The sequence below is a fragment of the Bombina bombina genome, chromosome 2 (assembly GCF_027579735.1).
Source record: "Bombina bombina isolate aBomBom1 chromosome 2, aBomBom1.pri, whole genome shotgun sequence".
In the NCBI taxonomy this organism is placed as follows: domain Eukaryota; kingdom Metazoa; phylum Chordata; class Amphibia; order Anura; family Bombinatoridae; genus Bombina; species Bombina bombina.
Genome location: NC_069500.1, coordinates 136,965,944 through 136,983,705, shown reverse-complemented (window position 1 = coordinate 136,983,705; position 17,762 = coordinate 136,965,944). Strand labels below are relative to the sequence as shown.

Sequence of the window (17,762 nt, the reverse complement as noted above, 5' to 3'; positions counted from 1 at the left end):
ATGGAAGCTATCAGCCTGCGGCACTGCTGAGATGATATGGAAGACCAGGATGCTTCAATAGTGGCCTTCAGCGCTTCTGCATTGTTTGGTCTCATGTCTCATCTTTCTTTTGGCAATGTCCCATAGATTCTCTATGGGGTTCAGGTCAGGTGAGTCTGCTGGCCAATCAAGAACAGTAATCCCACGGTCATTGAACCAGGTTTTGGTGCTTTTGGCAGTGTGGGCAGGTGCCAAGTCCTGCTGGAAAATGAAGTCAGCATCCGAATAGAGCTCGTCTGCGGAAGGAAGCATGAAGTACTCCAAAATCTCCTGGTAGACGGCTGCATTGACCCTGGACTTAATGAAGCACAGTGGACCAACACCAGCAGATGACATGGCTCTCCAAATCAACACAAACTGTGGAAACTTCACACTGGACTTCAAGCATCTTGCAGTGTGTGCATCTCCATTCTTCCTCCATACTCTGGGTCCTTGGTTTTCAAATGAGATGCAAAATTTGCTCTCATCAGAAAAGAGGACTTTGGACCACTGAGCAACAGACCAGGTCTGTTTTTCTTTAGCCCAGGTAAGACGCTTCTGACGCTGTTTGTTGTTCAGGAGTGGCTTGACAAGAGGAATACGACATTTGAAGCCCATGTCCAGGATCCGTCTGTGTGTGGTGGTGTGATGCACTGACTCCAGCCTCACTCCACTCCTTGTGAAAGTCCCCAACACTTTTGAATGGCCTTTTACTGACAATCCTCTCCAGGCTGCGGTCATCCCTGCTGCTTGTGCACCTTTTTCTTCGACACTTTTCCCTTCCACATAACTTTCTATTAATGTGCTTTGATACAGCACTTTGGGAACATCCAACTTCTTTTGCAATTACCTTTTGAGGCTTTCCCTCCATTTAAAGGCTCAGGAACCCTTTGCTTGTGTTATGGCTTAATTAGCTGATTAGAGTGGGACACTTTGAGCCTAGAATATTGCACCTTTTCACAATATTCTAATTTTCTGAGGTTGTGGATTTGGGGTTTTCATGAGCTGTAAGCCATAATCATCACAACTATGACAAATCACGGCTTGAACTATCTTGCTTTGCATGTAATGAGTCTATCTCATATATTAGTTTCACCTTTTAAGTTGCATTAGTGAAATAAATGAAGTTTTGCACAATATTCTAATTTAAATGTAAGTTAAATCATTCAGGTAAGCAAATTAAAAGTAGGAGAGACAAAGCTTCTCCTGTTGACCCCTGACGCACGTTTCACAAGAACGCTTCTTCAGAGGAATCGGCCCCCAAGTCTTAACATTTTCTAAACAAATTAACATTCTTTTTTTCTGCAATTAGTTTTCACCAGCCAAACTCTACCCACCATTTGCCTTATTTGGAGGAGCCAATCTGGGCTTTAGTCTGCAGACAACAAGGCTAGACACAGTCATAAAATTACTATAAAAGTACGGTGTTGTGCAGCTGTTATCAGTTAAAGCCAATCAGGCACAGATGTATAACAGTGTTTGCCTCAAGAAGTCAGCAGGTGTTTTTTGTATACTTAGAATTAGAAATTGTTCAATTTTCATAACTAAATTACATTTAAAATGTGGAAAATAAATTGCCAATGTTATTTCATTACTCACAACTAAACATTTTATATAAAACTCGAAATAGTAACTGTCAATAGTAATTGTGCCATCCCTGCCTGTTTTAAAAAAGATACATATGTTTCAAAGAGTAATTTTTTGTTACTTTTAATAAATAATAATCAAAGCAATACAGCTTTATCCCTATGTATCATGCAAATGTTGTCAGACTATACTTGTTCAGTATCATATGATTATGTATCTATGTGATATGCAAGTGTAATAATCATAACAGGATGAATGAGGAGTCACTCTATGGGTGTTTAATATGGAGTGTTTGCATTTGTATGTGTGTGTGTGTGTGGTGTGTGTGTGGAGAGAGAAGAGAGAGAAGAGAGAGAGAGGAGGAGAGGGAGAGAGGGAGAGAGGGAGAGAGGGAGAGAGAGAGGGAGAGAGGGAGAGAGGGAGAGAGGGAGAGAGAGAGAGAGAGAGAGAAAGAGAGAGAGAGAGAGAGTGACTAATGAGCAGGTGTTGGAGAGACTATTGTGTGCAAATGTTGTCAGAATATACTTGTTCAGTATCATATGATTATGTATCTATGTGATATGCAAGTGTAATAATCATAACAGGATGAATGAGGAGTCACTCTATGGGTGTTTAATATGGAGTGTTTGCATTTGTATGTGTGTGTGTGTGTGTGTGTGTGGTGTGTGTGTGGAGAGAGAAGAGAGAGAAGAGAGAGAGAGAGAGGAGGAGAGGGAGAGAGGGAGAGAGGGAGAGAGAGAGGGAGAGAGGGAGAGAGGGAGAGAGGGAGAGAGAGAGAGAGAGAGAGAGAGAGAGAGAGAGAGAGAGAGAGAGAGAGAGAGAGAGAGAGAGAGAGAGAGAGAGAGAGAGAGTGACTAATGAGCAGGTGTTGGAGAGACTATTGTGTGCAAATGTTGTCAGACTATACTTGTTCAGTATCATATGATTATGTATCTATGTGATATGCAAGTGTAATAATCATAACAGGATGAATGAGGAGTCACTCTATGGGTGTTTAATATGGAGTGTTTGCATTTGTATGTGTGTGGTGTGTGTGTGGAGAGAGAAGAGAGAGAAGAGAGAGAAGAGAGAGAAGAGAGAGAAGAGAGAGAGAGAGAGAGAGAGAGAGAGAGGAGGAGAGAGAGAGAGAGGAGGAGAGAGAGAGAGAGAGAGAGAGGAGGAGAGAGAGAGAGAGGAGGAGAGAGAGAGGGAGAGAGTGAGAAAGAGAGAGAGAGAGAGAGAGAGAGAGAGAGAGAGAGAGACTAATGAGCAGGTGTTGGAGAGACTATTGTGTGCAAATCTGTGCACATGTGACTATGCGTGTGACTGAAACACAAAGAGAGGAAGAGAGGAATATTTATAAGAGAAAGTGTAATGTATGTTTGTGTTTTAGTGTGTGTGATTGTCTGTGTATGTGTATGTTTGACCATGAGTGTGTGTGTGAGGAAGTGTTTGTTCATGTGTGTGTGTGTATGTCTGTGTATATATGTGTGTGTGCATGAGTGAGGAAGTTTTTGCTCATCTGTGTTTGTGTAAGTGTGTGAGTGCACCTGTGTGCGTGAGTGTGAACCACTGAGATTTAGAGTATTGTGATAAGTGAGTATTGTGCCTATGAAAAAAAATTGTGATGATGGTGCAAGTGTGTGTGAGAGAAAGAGAAACATATAGTACTATTAATAATTATATTAATACTGTGTGAGAGAACGTGTGATGTTTGAGAGTGTGTATATACAGTAAATGTTTACTAGAGGACAATGTCAAGGGTATGGAAAGTGGGGGGAAAAGTACCCAGCCTCAAATTTCCTAGTTGCATGCATAATTATTATGTAGTTGTTGTGCCTTTCTAAAAATGACTACCTGGTAAGCAGTTACACAGGAACTAAACCCAAAATCCAGTATTCCAAAATCCAAGCTTATTCTGAAATCCAAACTTTTTAATTAATATTGTTTTTATAAAATAAAATTATCAAAAATTACTTTTTTTTACTTTTTGTCTGTAAATCATGATCTTCTCTTCCTGTGTCTTTGGTTTGATTTTTATGAATAAAATGCAAGTAGTCTATATTTATTTAAAAACTGAAATATTACCTTTCTGATTAATGTACTAAATGACATAAGATATTGTTTTTTAAACTTGGTTACCTCCCCTCTACAAACTGTCACATTTTACAGATGCAACTATTCCAACCCATTTCTGGTCCCAAGTAGTTTGGATAAAGGGTTTTCTACCTGTAATATCAATTTAACTCACTGCACAAGTTCTCAAGTATTCCAGGTGATGTCATTGTCAATATTCTGGCCTTAGTTCCCTTATGGTGTAGTGTATATTACACTTTAGTGAATGTAATGATTTGTACATCAATAACTATATCAATTACAGGGTACATTCTACAATCAATATACTACAACATATCAATGCACGATGACCTAGATTCACATTTTGCTAATTACAGCTGATAATCTTATATCAGAGTCTAAAAAAGAGCAATCTATAAAGTTGATAAAATTCACTGTGAGTTATACCAGGCTCTCCAACTTCACCAGCCTCTACAGCTTCTCCAGGTCCTAATGTTATTTTGCACAGCTGGGGGTCGATCCGATATAAATCGTCGCCCGCAAAAGCCGGCGACGCCAATATTTGCGCGGATTTGGTATCACATATACGGCGTAACCTAGAAGTTACGCCCGTATATTTCTGCAGTCGCCCGCAGTTTTTTGGGCCATAGGCAGGTATACCAAACCCGCGCAGTTTGGTATCCAATATGCAGCGTAAGGACTTACGTGGCGAAAATGGAGAAAACTTACTCCAATTTCACCTCGCCACAAAAAGCAGCCGTAAGAAGCCTTACGCTGACTATTGGAGCCCCGTAACTCCCTAAACTAACTAGAAAATAAACCTAACACCTAACGCATGCGCAATGTCTATCTCCCTGTCAACCGCGATCTGCTAAAATAAACCTAACACCTAACGCATGCGCAATGTCTATCTACCTGTCAACCGCGATCCCCCCCCCCCCCAAAATCCCTAATAAAGTTATTACCCCCTAAACCGCCGCTCCCGGACCCCGCCGCCATCTACATAAACTAACCCCCTACTGTGAGCCTCTAAAACCGCCGCCATCTACCTTATCTATCCCCTAATCTGACCCCTTACACCGCCGCCACCTATATAAAAATTATTAACCCCTAATGTAAGCCCCTTACACCGCCGCCATCTCTATTAAAATGATTAACCCCTAATTTAATCTACCTACCCCGCCGCCAGCTATATTATCTATGTTAACCCTAAGTATATTATAGTTAATATAGGTATTACATTATATATATTAACTATATTAACCCTAATTATATTAGGGTTAATATAGTTAATATAGTTACTATAGTATTTATATTAACTATATTAACTCTATCTAACCCTAACTAAATTTATATTAAATTAATCTAATTCATTTATAAACTAAAATATTCCTATTTAAATCTAAATACTTACCTATAAAATAAACCCTAAGATAGCTACAATATAATTAATAATTACATTGTAGCTATGTTAGGGTTAATATTTATTTTACAGGTAAATTGTTAATTATTTTAACTAGGTATAATAGATATTAAATAGTTATTAACTATTTAATATCTACCTAGTTAAAATAATTACCCAATTACCTGTAAAATAAATCCTAACCTAAGTTACAAATACACCTACACTATCAATAAATTAAATAAACTACAAACATCTATCTAAAAATACAATTAAATTAACTAAACTAAATTACAAAAAAAAACAAACACTAAATTACAAAAAATAAAAAAAAGATTACAAGATATTTAAGCTAATTACACCTATTCTAAGCCCCCTAATAAAATAATAAACCCCCAAAATGAAAAAAATTCCCTGCCCTATTCTAAATTCAACAAATTTCAAAGCTCTTTACCTTACCAGCCCTTAAAAGGGCCTTTTGTGGGGCATGCCCCAAAGAATTCAGCTCTTTTGCATACAAGAAATACAATACCCCCCCCCCATTACAACCCACCACCCACATACCCCTATTCTAAACCCACCCAAACCCCCCTTAAAAAAGCCTAACACTACCCCCCTGAAGATCTCCCTACCTTGTCTTCACCACACCGGGCCGAACTCCTGATCCGATCCGGGCGATGTCATCCTCCAAGCGGCAAAGAAGAATTCTTCCTCCGGCGACGTCTTCCTCCAAGCGGCAGCAAAGTCTTCATTCTTCCGGCGGCATCTTCAATCTTCTTTCTTCACTCCGCCGCCGCGGAGCATCCATCCCGGCCGACTGCTGAACTTGGAATGAGGTACCTTTAAATGACGTCATCCAAGATGGCGTCCGCCGAATTCCGATTGGCTGATAGGATTCTATCAGCCAATCGGAATTAAGTTAAAAAAATCTGATTGGCTGATTGAATCAGCCAGTCAGATTCAAGTTCAATCCGATTGGCTGATCCAATCAGCCAATCAGATTGAGCTCGCATTCTATTGGCTGATCGGATCAGCCAATCGGATTGAACTTGAATCTGATTGGCTGATTCAATCAGCCAATCAGATTTTTTTAACTTAATTTACAGGTAATTGGGTAATTATTTTAACTAGGTAGATATTAAATAGTTAATAACTATTTAATATCTATTATACCTAGTTAAAATAATTAACAATTTACCTGTAAAATAAATATTAACCCTAACATAGCTACAATGTAATTATTAATTATATTGTAGCTATCTTAGGGTTTATTTTATAGGTAAGTATTTAGATTTAAATAGGAATATTTTAGTTTATAAATGAATTAGATTAATTTAATATAAATTTAGTTAGGGTTAGATAGAGTTAATATAGTTAATATAAATACTATAGTAACTATATTAACTATATTAACCCTAATATAATTAGGGTTAATATAGTTAATATATATAATATAATACCTATATTAACTATAATATACTTAGGGTTAACATAGATAATATAGCTGGCGGCGGGGTAGGTAGATTAAATTAGGGGTTAATCATTTTAATAGAGATGGCGGCGGTGTAAGGGGCTTACATTAGGGGTTAATAATTTTAATATAGATGGCGGCGGTGTTAGGGGCTCACTTTAGGGGGTTATAGATATAATATAGCTGGCGGCGGGGTACGGGAGCGGCGGTTTAGGGGTTAATAACTTTATTAGGTTGCGGCGGGGTACGGGAGCGGCGGTTTAGGGGTTAATAGCTTTTTTATTGTTAGGCTAGTGAGGGGGGATAGCGGATAGAGGGTTAGACAGTGCGGGCTATGTTAGGGAGGCGTGTTAGACAGTGCGGGCTATGTTAGGGAGGCGTGTTAGACAGTGCGGGTGTTTTAAACTTTAGTCAGGTTTTATAGGCGCCGGCAGTTTCTAACGTGGCGCAAGTCACTGGCGACGCCAGAAATTTGTACTTACGCAGATTTCTGGACATCGCTGGTTTGTCAGACTTACGGCACGTTAGCATCTGACGGCGACCTATATGGGATGGCTCGAGTTGCGAGCTGAAACTGCGGGCGACGCCGGTTCCCTCGCTTGTGCCGCAAACTGCGATCGATATCGGATCGCGCCCCTGATTCACTAAACATTAGAGAGATTAGAGCTGTAGCTACATATAGTACATAGAAGCAGATGAGGATTCTATCAGCCAATCGGAATTAAGTTAAAAAAATCTGATTGGCTGATTGAATCAGCCAATCAGATTCAAGTTCAATCCGATTGGCTGATCCAATCAGCCAATCAGATTGAGCTCGCATTCTATTGGCTGATCGGATCAGCCAATCGGATTGAACTTGAATCTGATTGGCTGATTCAATCAGCCAATCAGATTTTTTTAACTTAATTCCGATTGGCTGATAGAATCCTATCAGCCAATCGGAATTCGGCGGACGCCATCTTGGATGACGTCATTTAAAGGTACCTCATTCCAAGTTCAGCAGTCGGCCGGGATGGATGCTCCGCGGCGGCGGAGTGAAGAAAGAAGATTGAAGATGCCGCCGGAAGAATGAAGACTTTGCTGCCGCTTGGAGGAAGACGTCGCCGGAGGAAGAATTCTTCTTTGCCGCTTGGAGGATGACATCGCCCGGATCGGATCAGGAGTTCGGCCCGGTGTGGTGAAGACAAGGTAGGGAGATCTTCAGGGGGGTAGTGTTAGGCTTTTTTAAGGGGGGTTTGGGTGGGTTTAGAATAGGGGTATGTGGGTGGTGGGTTGTAATGGGGGGGGGGTATTGTATTTCTTGTATGCAAAAGAGCTGAATTCTTTGGGGCATGCCCCACAAAAGGCCCTTTTAAGGGCTGGTAAGGTAAAGAGCTTTGAAATTTGTTGAATTTAGAATAGGGCAGGGAATTTTTTTTATTTTGGGGGTTTATTATTTTATTAGGGGGCTTAGAATAGGTGTAATTAGCTTAAATATCTTGTAATCTTTTTTTTATTTTTTGTAATTTAGTGTTTGTTTTTTTTTGTAATTTAGTTTAGTTAATTTAATTGTATTTTTAGATAGATGTTTGTAGTTTATTTAATTTGATAGTGTAGGTGTATTTGTAACTTAGGTTAGGATTTATTTTACAGGTAATTGGGTAATTATTTTAACTAGGTAGATATTAAATAGTTAATAACTATTTAATATCTATTATACCTAGTTAAAATAATTAACAATTTACCTGTAAAATAAATATTAACCCTAACATAGCTACAATGTAATTATTAATTATATTGTAGCTATCTTAGGGTTTATTTTATAGGTAAGTATTTAGATTTAAATAGGAATATTTTAGTTTATAAATGAATTAGATTAATTTAATATAAATTTAGTTAGGGTTAGATAGAGTTAATATAGTTAATATAAATACTATAGTAACTATATTAACTATATTAACCCTAATATAATTAGGGTTAATATAGTTAATATATATAATATAATACCTATATTAACTATAATATACTTAGGGTTAACATAGATAATATAGCTGGCGGCGGGGTAGGTAGATTAAATTAGGGGTTAATCATTTTAATAGAGATGGCGGCGGTGTAAGGGGCTTACATTAGGGGTTAATAATTTTAATATAGATGGCGGCGGTGTTAGGGGCTCACTTTAGGGGGTTATAGATATAATATAGCTGGCGGCGGGGTACGGGAGCGGCGGTTTAGGGGTTAATAACTTTATTAGGTTGCGGCGGGGTACGGGAGCGGCGGTTTAGGGGTTAATAGCTTTTTTATTGTTAGGCTAGTGAGGGGGGATAGCGGATAGAGGGTTAGACAGTGCGGGCTATGTTAGGGAGGCGTGTTAGACAGTGCGGGCTATGTTAGGGAGGCGTGTTAGACAGTGCGGGTGTTTTAAACTTTAGTCAGGTTTTATAGGCGCCGGCAGTTTCTAACGTGGCGCAAGTCACTGGCGACGCCAGAAATTTGTACTTACGCAGATTTCTGGACATCGCTGGTTTGTCAGACTTACGGCACGTTAGCATCTGACGGCGACCTATATGGGATGGCTCGAGTTGCGAGCTGAAACTGCGGGCGACGCCGGTTCCCTCGCTTGTGCCGCAAACTGCGATCGATATCGGATCGCGCCCCTGATTCACTAAACATTAGAGAGATTAGAGCTGTAGCTACATATAGTACATAGAAGCAGATGAGGCTAGATAGACTAGCAAGGCAGCTTAAAGAATTTAGAGAAGTATCCCATGTCAAAGGGGAATAAAGCTCAACATTTAATTTCCCAAATGCCTATATATGTATGGGGGAAAGACTTTGTATTTCTATTGTTTATTTATTTAGTTTGCTGTTCCTGTAATATAAACCTGAAAACTATTCAATTTTTTTTTACTACCACCAGAGAGGCTGGTGGGAATTCCTTAGAATTCAAAACCCTGTGATTGGCAGCTACACACACACACACACACACACACACAAAACACTCCTGGCTAGCTACCTGGTCTATGTCATGCCCAGGACTGGCAGTGCCACTAGGGAGCTTAATGTATTTGCCTTGCAGGGTCATATCCAAGGAATTGTACAGTAAATAAATAAGCATTTTCTTATTGCACTTATATGTCCACTTATAGGTTACTATTATTTTTTTTTAAATGCTAACCACTCACTGTCAGATTAACTTCCCAGAGATTTAAATCCACCATTGCCAAAATAAATTCTCTAACCTTGAAGGGACATTAAACAGCTTGGCACAACATAGAAGGAGAACATACGAATGTGAAATATGCATTTTACGTATTGTGTTTCTCATCGCTCACAGGTAAAAAGTAACAAGCCACTCGTAATCTGGCCAATTTAATTTAAAATTTACAGCAATGCATTTTTCAAAATCACATTAAAGCATTTTACAGTATTCTTGCATTCGCAAAATGCAGCTGAAAAAAAAGTTACCACAGATTTTTAATAACTTTTAAAGTGCAGATATGCCAAATGTACCTGCAGCTGACACTTGTGCATTCTCAGAGTAATGTGTATAAGACGTGATCATTTTTCTCAGAAGCATTTTAGCCAAATTAATCATCATACAAAAAGGCTTAGAAAGTGCAAATGTATACCCTAACCAGATTGTGGCCCTACTGCAAATATCCCATATTCAGTAACATCACTTTTACATGTCCCTTATGGATGTGGTGGGAGTACTTCCTGTTGTGGGCATAGTTTAAAGGTTTAGGTGATGCTGAGTATGGGGAGGCACTGATTCATTTTATCAATGGAAATAGGCAGCAAAGGGTAAATGCTTTAGGGGGGATTTTAGCCATTTATAATGGCATAGTTTAAAATACCTTGTAGCCAATAATAGACTTGATAAAATTGTAATCATGATTGTAATCTGGGATAATATTATAAATAAATATGATATCTGTGAATAAAGTTAAATAACTAACACATCTTTAAGACATCATTTTACAGCTTGAGTTTGCTTTGGAACTCCCTTGGTATACTTATGAAATTCATGTGACACCACCGATTTATTTTTACATGTCTGTGACATCCCAATAACTTCATTAGTGCAACACAATAATAAAAAAATAATTGTGACTTCAGAAGTTTATAGAACATATTAATAAATCTGTGCCAAAAAATCTAAATTAAGAATTAAACCTTTCTATAAGGTCATACCCAATGTCTAACCAAGGGATTAACAATTAGGCCAACCCCTCTGGGCTTTCACTCCTTGCTACCTGCTATGACATGAATACAGAAGACAAGACCAAAAGCTCTATTTATGAAGTTGCAGATGCAATTTCAGAGCCCTTGCAGTTCAGACTTGATCATACAAACCCAAAATTGTAAGTTTAGAAGCAATGTTCATAAGAGCTAACAGTCTGGGGACATTTGCAATCCTTATTCACACTCGATTTGTTGGGTGAAAGCAGGGGGTGGGGCTTACAGCATTTGCTTGTGCAGTCATAAATTTCTTTCTGCAAATGGTGCCTCATGGGATGAAAACGTTTTTTCGCCCACACATTCATAAAAGGGGCCACAAGTATTGTCATGTTTATTGAGTAAAATATGACAGTCACCACTAGCCTTTTATAAAGGCTTAAATCCAAGGTAGCAGTAAATGAGTTCTCTAACAAACCATAAAACCAGGCCAGCAGACCTGCACAGATGACCTCACTAGCACAACAACCTTTGAACTCTGTCCACTACACATCCTAGGAGATTTTTAATCGGCTTAATGAAGGTCTACACTAGGCCCCAAGCTATGGTGCATCCATTATTCTGTTTAAAGTTTGTTCTCTCAATGTTCTTTAACAACAAGCAAACCCTAAGAGGAGTCCAAAAAAAAATTAAGGGCACTGAAACTACAAAGGTCAGAACAAGTAATCAATCTCTGCAATGGGCAACTAAAAGCATTTCTAAGGAAGTTGAGAACATTTAAAAGGCTGTATGCCTTAAACCTTAAAGGACCCCTCAACGCAGTAGAATTGCATAATTAACAAGTGCATAATAAAAAGACAATGATTTAACACCTACTCTAAATTTTAAAAAATTCAAATAAGTAGTAGATTTTTTTCTGACAAAATTATTTTTTCTTCCATTTTCCGGCCCCCTGCATTATGTGACAGATCAACCAATCACAGACTAGTATACATATACCCTGTGAGCTTGTGCACATGCTCAGTAGGATCTTGTTTGCCAGAAAGTCTGTATATAAAAAGACTGTGCAAAATGTGATAATGGAAGTAAATTGGAAAGTGTCTTAAAACTGCTGCTCTATCTGAATCGTAAACGTATATTTTGACGAGTGTCAGGGAATAATTGTCAAGCGTGCTGCAGGCCCATGATGATTCCTTTCATTACGCCCTAAAGACGCATACCATTAGCAGCTTGATATCTTTTCACTTTTAGCCAAACCTTTATAAATCTGTCAAATTCTATGGTGTCTGACACTCTTGGTGAGAATCACTGCTTTAAGTGAGACTCTTGTTACGATTTCCTTTTGATTCATCCCATGACTGCAAAGCAGATAAGTGCTGTGATATTTCACAGGAATGACAAGAAGCCTTTATAAAACTCATCACACATTTACAAACATGCTTTGTAAAAAGAAAGGGGCATGGTACAAAAATAAATATATATATATAATCCTAAGGAAACTGCAATATATTCAGATTACACTTGAGCTAAAGAATGTTCTGTCATACAATACTGTAAAGCTTTTATCTAGTCAATAATTTACAGACATTACATTGAGAGAAGGTCACAACTAAACAATGTCTCTCCTTCAATAGTTTATGACATATAGAAATCTGCACAAATACTGACAGCATTTGAAACTAGACTGCAGTCAAAAGTATTGCATGCATAGTAGACCTCATTTGCGTGCTATAAAAAGAAAACGTTTTAACAGCTTAAGTTTAATTCTTTATATAGAATGCTAGTGAAACATGTTGGAGATTTTCTACTGGTGTTCCAAGACACGTTTCACAGTTTAAAAAGCATGCTTGTAAGTGTTTGTTTAAATAAAATAAATAATATACAGAGAAACATCACATGCTATGCTATTATGAATAAGGGGATGCAAATTTAAAATGAGCTAACTGAAAAATGCTAAGTCTATATTTTATTACAAGGACAGAGACTCCTATTTTGCTATATATCTTTTCACTTTACTGCAGACAGCATTTTAACGGACATTAATTCCGATTATCCTAGCTTTCTGAAGGAATAATCTAGATTTTATTAAAGAAACCGAGACGAGTATTTTCCCACCACATTTTGTTATCTTTATTTTTATATTATGTTTTTTACCCTCCCTATATTTGTGTTTTTTATTACAATTATTAATGTTATTTTTTCATGTTTTTGTTTTAGTGCAAAATCCTTCTTCAGGTTTCCCGGGAACCTTCTGAGTCTACTAGACGAATGCTTCATTCAACACCTCCAAGTTTTGATTTGACTCCAAGCAAGTCTTCTTCGGTTCAAAGTTATAGAAGTTTCTTCAATCAAGATTGTTTTTCTCCTGTATTCCTGTTTTTCTCCATCCTGACGTTTGTGGGAATTTTGTGCTATTTTTCTGACAATATTCTTTCTGGTTTTCGCATCAAAGATCAAAGAGGAGGAATTGACAGTTACTGGTCATTTTATGAATTGCTGGACTCTTCTCATGGTCATTTTTGTCCATTACATTTCAAACCTTGTTCTCATTGGTTTATATGTTTTATTCATTCTTGTCTTTATTGTTTGTTTAAATTAATGTCCATTAAAATGCTGTCTGCAGTAAAGTGAAAAGATATATAGCAAAATACTCGTCTCTGTCTCTTTAATAAAATCTAGATTATTCCTTCACAAAGTTAGGATAATCAGAATTACATACCAATCAACTTTTTGCCTGAGAAGAAAGGGATGGGGAAGCTAGTGGCTTAGTCAAGGTGGTCTAGTGCAAAGTCATGGCAAATTGGGACACAGTCACATCACATTGGGTACGGGAAATTGGAGGACATGGGTGGAAATTTGTACAGTGCTGTGGAGTCATGGGGGCCTATCTATCAAGCTTCGTATGGAGCTTGAGGGCCGTGTTTCTGGTGAGCCTTCAGACTCGCCAGAAACACAAGTTATGGAGCAGCGGTCTAAAGACCGCTGTTTAATAGCCTGTCCGCCTGCTCTGAGGAAGCTGACAGACATCACCGCAATTTAACCCAATTGAATACGATCGGGTTGATTGACAACCCCCTGCTAGTGGCCAATTGGCCGCGAATCTACAGGGGGTGACGTTGCACCAGCAGTTCACAAGAGCTGCTGGTGCAATGCTGAATGCAGAGAGCGTATTGCTCTCCGCATTCAGCAAGGTCTGTCGGACATGATCCGCAATGTCGGATCATGTCCGACAGGCCTTTCATAAATAGGCCCCATTTGGAGCTTCAGCACTCCTAGGGGCCAATTTATTAAGGGTCGAATGGGGCTCTTAAAGTAACCATTTCCGCACAAGCCTTCAGGCTCGCCAGAAACAGAAGTTAAGAAGCAGCGGTTTAAGAATGCTGCTCCTTAACATGTCCGCCGCCTCTGAGGTGGCGGACATCAATCTGCCCGACCACATATGATCGGGTTGATTGACACCCCCTGCTAGCGGCCAATTGGCCGCAAATCTGCAGAGGTGGTATTGCACAATGATTGCTTGTGCAATGATAAATGCCGACAGCATATCCTGTCAGCATTTATCGATTTCTGGCGGACATGATTCGCTATAGCGGATCATATCCGCGAGACATATGATAAATTGGCCCCCTAAACTTCAATAACCCCATAAATGTGGGATGTTGAAAGTTCTGATATCATGATACCGATTATAACTAATAAGCTATATTTTTTGTGTTTCTGCAGTTAATTTTTAACCCAAACACAAACCCAAAGAGAGTACTATGAGAACCAATACCATTCTGATGAACCAGTTAAAACTTCAGTTAGAACCAGTTAAACTTTAGTTTCTCTCTATGAAAAATTAATACAGAGGCGGCATTATTTCTATAATTATATATTTGTGTAACCAAGTTATGTAGGACTGAATAACTTTATGCTCTCAAGTATTATTTCATTTGTACATAATCTTGCCTCATAAAAAGTACAGTAACTGTGGTAATGTATAAATTACATAATACATGGAAACAATAGGGACACAGCTGGATAATCCAAAGAACAGAATGTGTGTTTTTAATTTTATAGAACCAGGAGTGCCTGGTTTAAATGAAAAATGACCCAGCATTGTTTTAACAGTTTGTTGCTTTAGAAAAATAATCTTAATAATTGTAATCAACACTGTATATATAGATGAGAGTTTTCTTTGGCAGTAATTCAATATTTCCACTTCAATATTACAGTTCTTATTCTGTACATAATATACACATATGTACATTCAGATATAATTAACAATGTTGAAAATGTAAAATAGCACATTTTAACCATTATAATCATGATATAATTGTTACTGTGCCTATAATGCATGCTCAACCCTTTGCAATATGGATTAATATTGGGCATTTATAATGTCATAACATTAGTACCTATTATGATATGTATCAGGCTCTTTACAAGAAAACTGTAACAATTAAATCTTGACAACATCTTAATGAGGCACATAGCAAAAGTTTAATAATGAAGCATGAAGAATGCTTTACACCACTAAAAAGAAACTATGAATTTAACATTAAAATCATGTAAAAAAGTATTTTTTAAAAATGTTTTAAATATACTATTGTAAGCAATATTCCTGCCTTTGAAATGTTTATGGTAATTAAATTACTACAGAAGTAAAAAATAATTAGAATAAGAATCAGAAAGTCTGCAATTTTTCAGGCTTAAACAAACAAGTCAAAATTAAACTTTCAGGATTCAGATAGGGCATGTAATTTTAAACAACTTTATAATTGACTCTTACCATCAAATTTGCTTTGTTCTATTAGTATTATTTGTTGAAAGCAAACCTAGGTAGGCTCAAACGGATTTCTAAGCCATTGAAGACCGTCTCTTATCTCAGTGCATTTTGACAGTTTTTCACAGTTAGACACTGCTAGTTCATGTGTGCCATATATAACATTGTGCTCACTCCCATGGAGTTATTTATGAGTCAGCACTGAATGGCTGAAATACAAGTCTGTCCAAAAAAAAAAATTAAGATAAGGGGGCAATCTGCAGAGGCCTTAATACAAGGTATTCACAGAGGTAAAATGTGTAATAATAATTAATATATAACATTGTTGGTTATACAAAACTGGGTAATGGGTAATAAAGGTATTATCTATATTTTTAAACTATTAAAAAAAATGAAAGTAGACTAATCCAATTTTCCTCCCCCTATATCATGTGACAGCCATCATCCAATTGCAAAATTCATTCACGAATATACTGCACATATGCTCAGTAGGAGTTGGAGTCTCAGAAAGTGTGCATATAAAAAGAATGTTAACCTTTTTTTAAAAAAAAATACGTTTCATCTGAATCATGAAACTCATTTTTTAATTTAGTGTCCCTTTAAACTTTTGATTGCCTTTCTAGACTCCTTTTGGGAAAATGGATTTTAAGTCATATTTACAATGGTGCAATGGAAATTATGGGTTAATGTTAACGGATTAGTCTTGACATCCTAAAATAGTCTTTAGCTTTGGGCTAGATTACAAATGGTGCGCTATTGTTAGAGTTATATTACAAGTTGAAAGTAAACGCGACTGCAAAAGTGCAAATTAAATTTGCTCTCGTCTGGTTAGTGCAAATGAAGACTCAGGGGCCGATTTATCATTGGTCTGTCCGACAGACATCGCTGAATGCCAACAGCATACGTTGTCGGCATTTATCATTGCACAAGCAGTTCTGGTGAACTGCTTGTGCAATGCCGTCCCTGCAGATTCATGGCCAATCGGCTGCTAGCAGGGGGTGTCAATCAACTGCTGCTTCTTAAAGGGACACTCAAGTAAAAATGAAACTTTAATGATTCAGATAGACCATGCAAATTTAAACAACTTTCCAGTTTTACTTCTATTAATAAAAATGTGCACAGTCTTTCTATATTTACACTTTGAGTCACCAGCTCCTACTAATCATATGCAAGAATTCACAGAATATACGTATATGCATTTGTGATTGGCTGATGGCTGTCACATGATACAGGGGGAGTGGAAATAGACAACTGAAATTTGTCAGAAAAAAAAAAATCTACTACTAATTTGAAGTTCAGACTAAGCGCTATTGCGTTGTCTTTTTATTGTGTATTTATGGATTATGCAAATCTACTGTATTTACTGGTTCTTTAACTGCCGTTTCCAGCGAGCCTGATTGCTCGTGCGGAAACAGGGGCATCAGGGGCCGTTCAGCCCTTGATAATTCTGCCCCCTAGTGTAAAGGGTTAGGGTTAAATAAAAAGTTACACCAAACACAACATATTTGCATTAAAAATACATTTAAACTAATATACAGTATCTAATAAATCTATAAAATATAAAAATATTAATTTAAAATGTTATAAGGGTTAAAAGGTATATGATGTTTGAAAAGGTGTTTTGAAAGGGCTACAATATATATCTACATGTATATAATGTCTAAATATGTGTTTGCATGTAAATCTATGTACTGTATGTATACATATGTACTGTATGTAAATCTATGTACTGTATGTATATATATATATATATATATATATATATATATATATATATATATATATATATATATATATATATATATATATATATATTGCATTCCAAAGTTCTTAACATAGGGGAAAATGTTCTATGTATTTTCAAAAATATATTACAATATATATCTGTATACTGTATAAACCTATACCTAACTGAGCACCTAGTGAGCCAATTTAGATATTCTTTTCAATTAAGGATTTCTGGAGAATGAAGAAAATTAAATATTAGAAGTAAATTGGAATGTTGTTTAAAATTGTGTTCTCCATCTGAATCATGAAAGAAACATTTTGGGTTTTATGTCCCTTTAATGTTTCATGTGATGTCACATGTTCATCACTGGACCATCATGGACACTTTGGAAGACATGAATCTTCTAAAGACATCATTTTTAACTCAGTGTATAAAGTCTCTTTATAGAACTGGTGTGACCTATTGCTGACAGCTTAGCCTCTAACCAAATTCTAAAAAGCACCTCTTCAATGCTTTCCTTATGTAAAAGTTGAAGAAAATCTATAGCATTGAAAATATTGCACAAATGTATGTT

At 37.2% G+C, this 17,762-nt stretch overlaps 1 protein-coding gene across 2 annotated transcripts in view; it reads right to left on the bottom strand.

The window, feature by feature from the left end:
- Positions 1–17,762, bottom strand: part of ITGA2 (integrin subunit alpha 2) — a 266,068-nt gene that overhangs the window by 150,134 nt on the left and 98,172 nt on the right. The gene's annotated exons all lie outside the window — the stretch shown is intronic.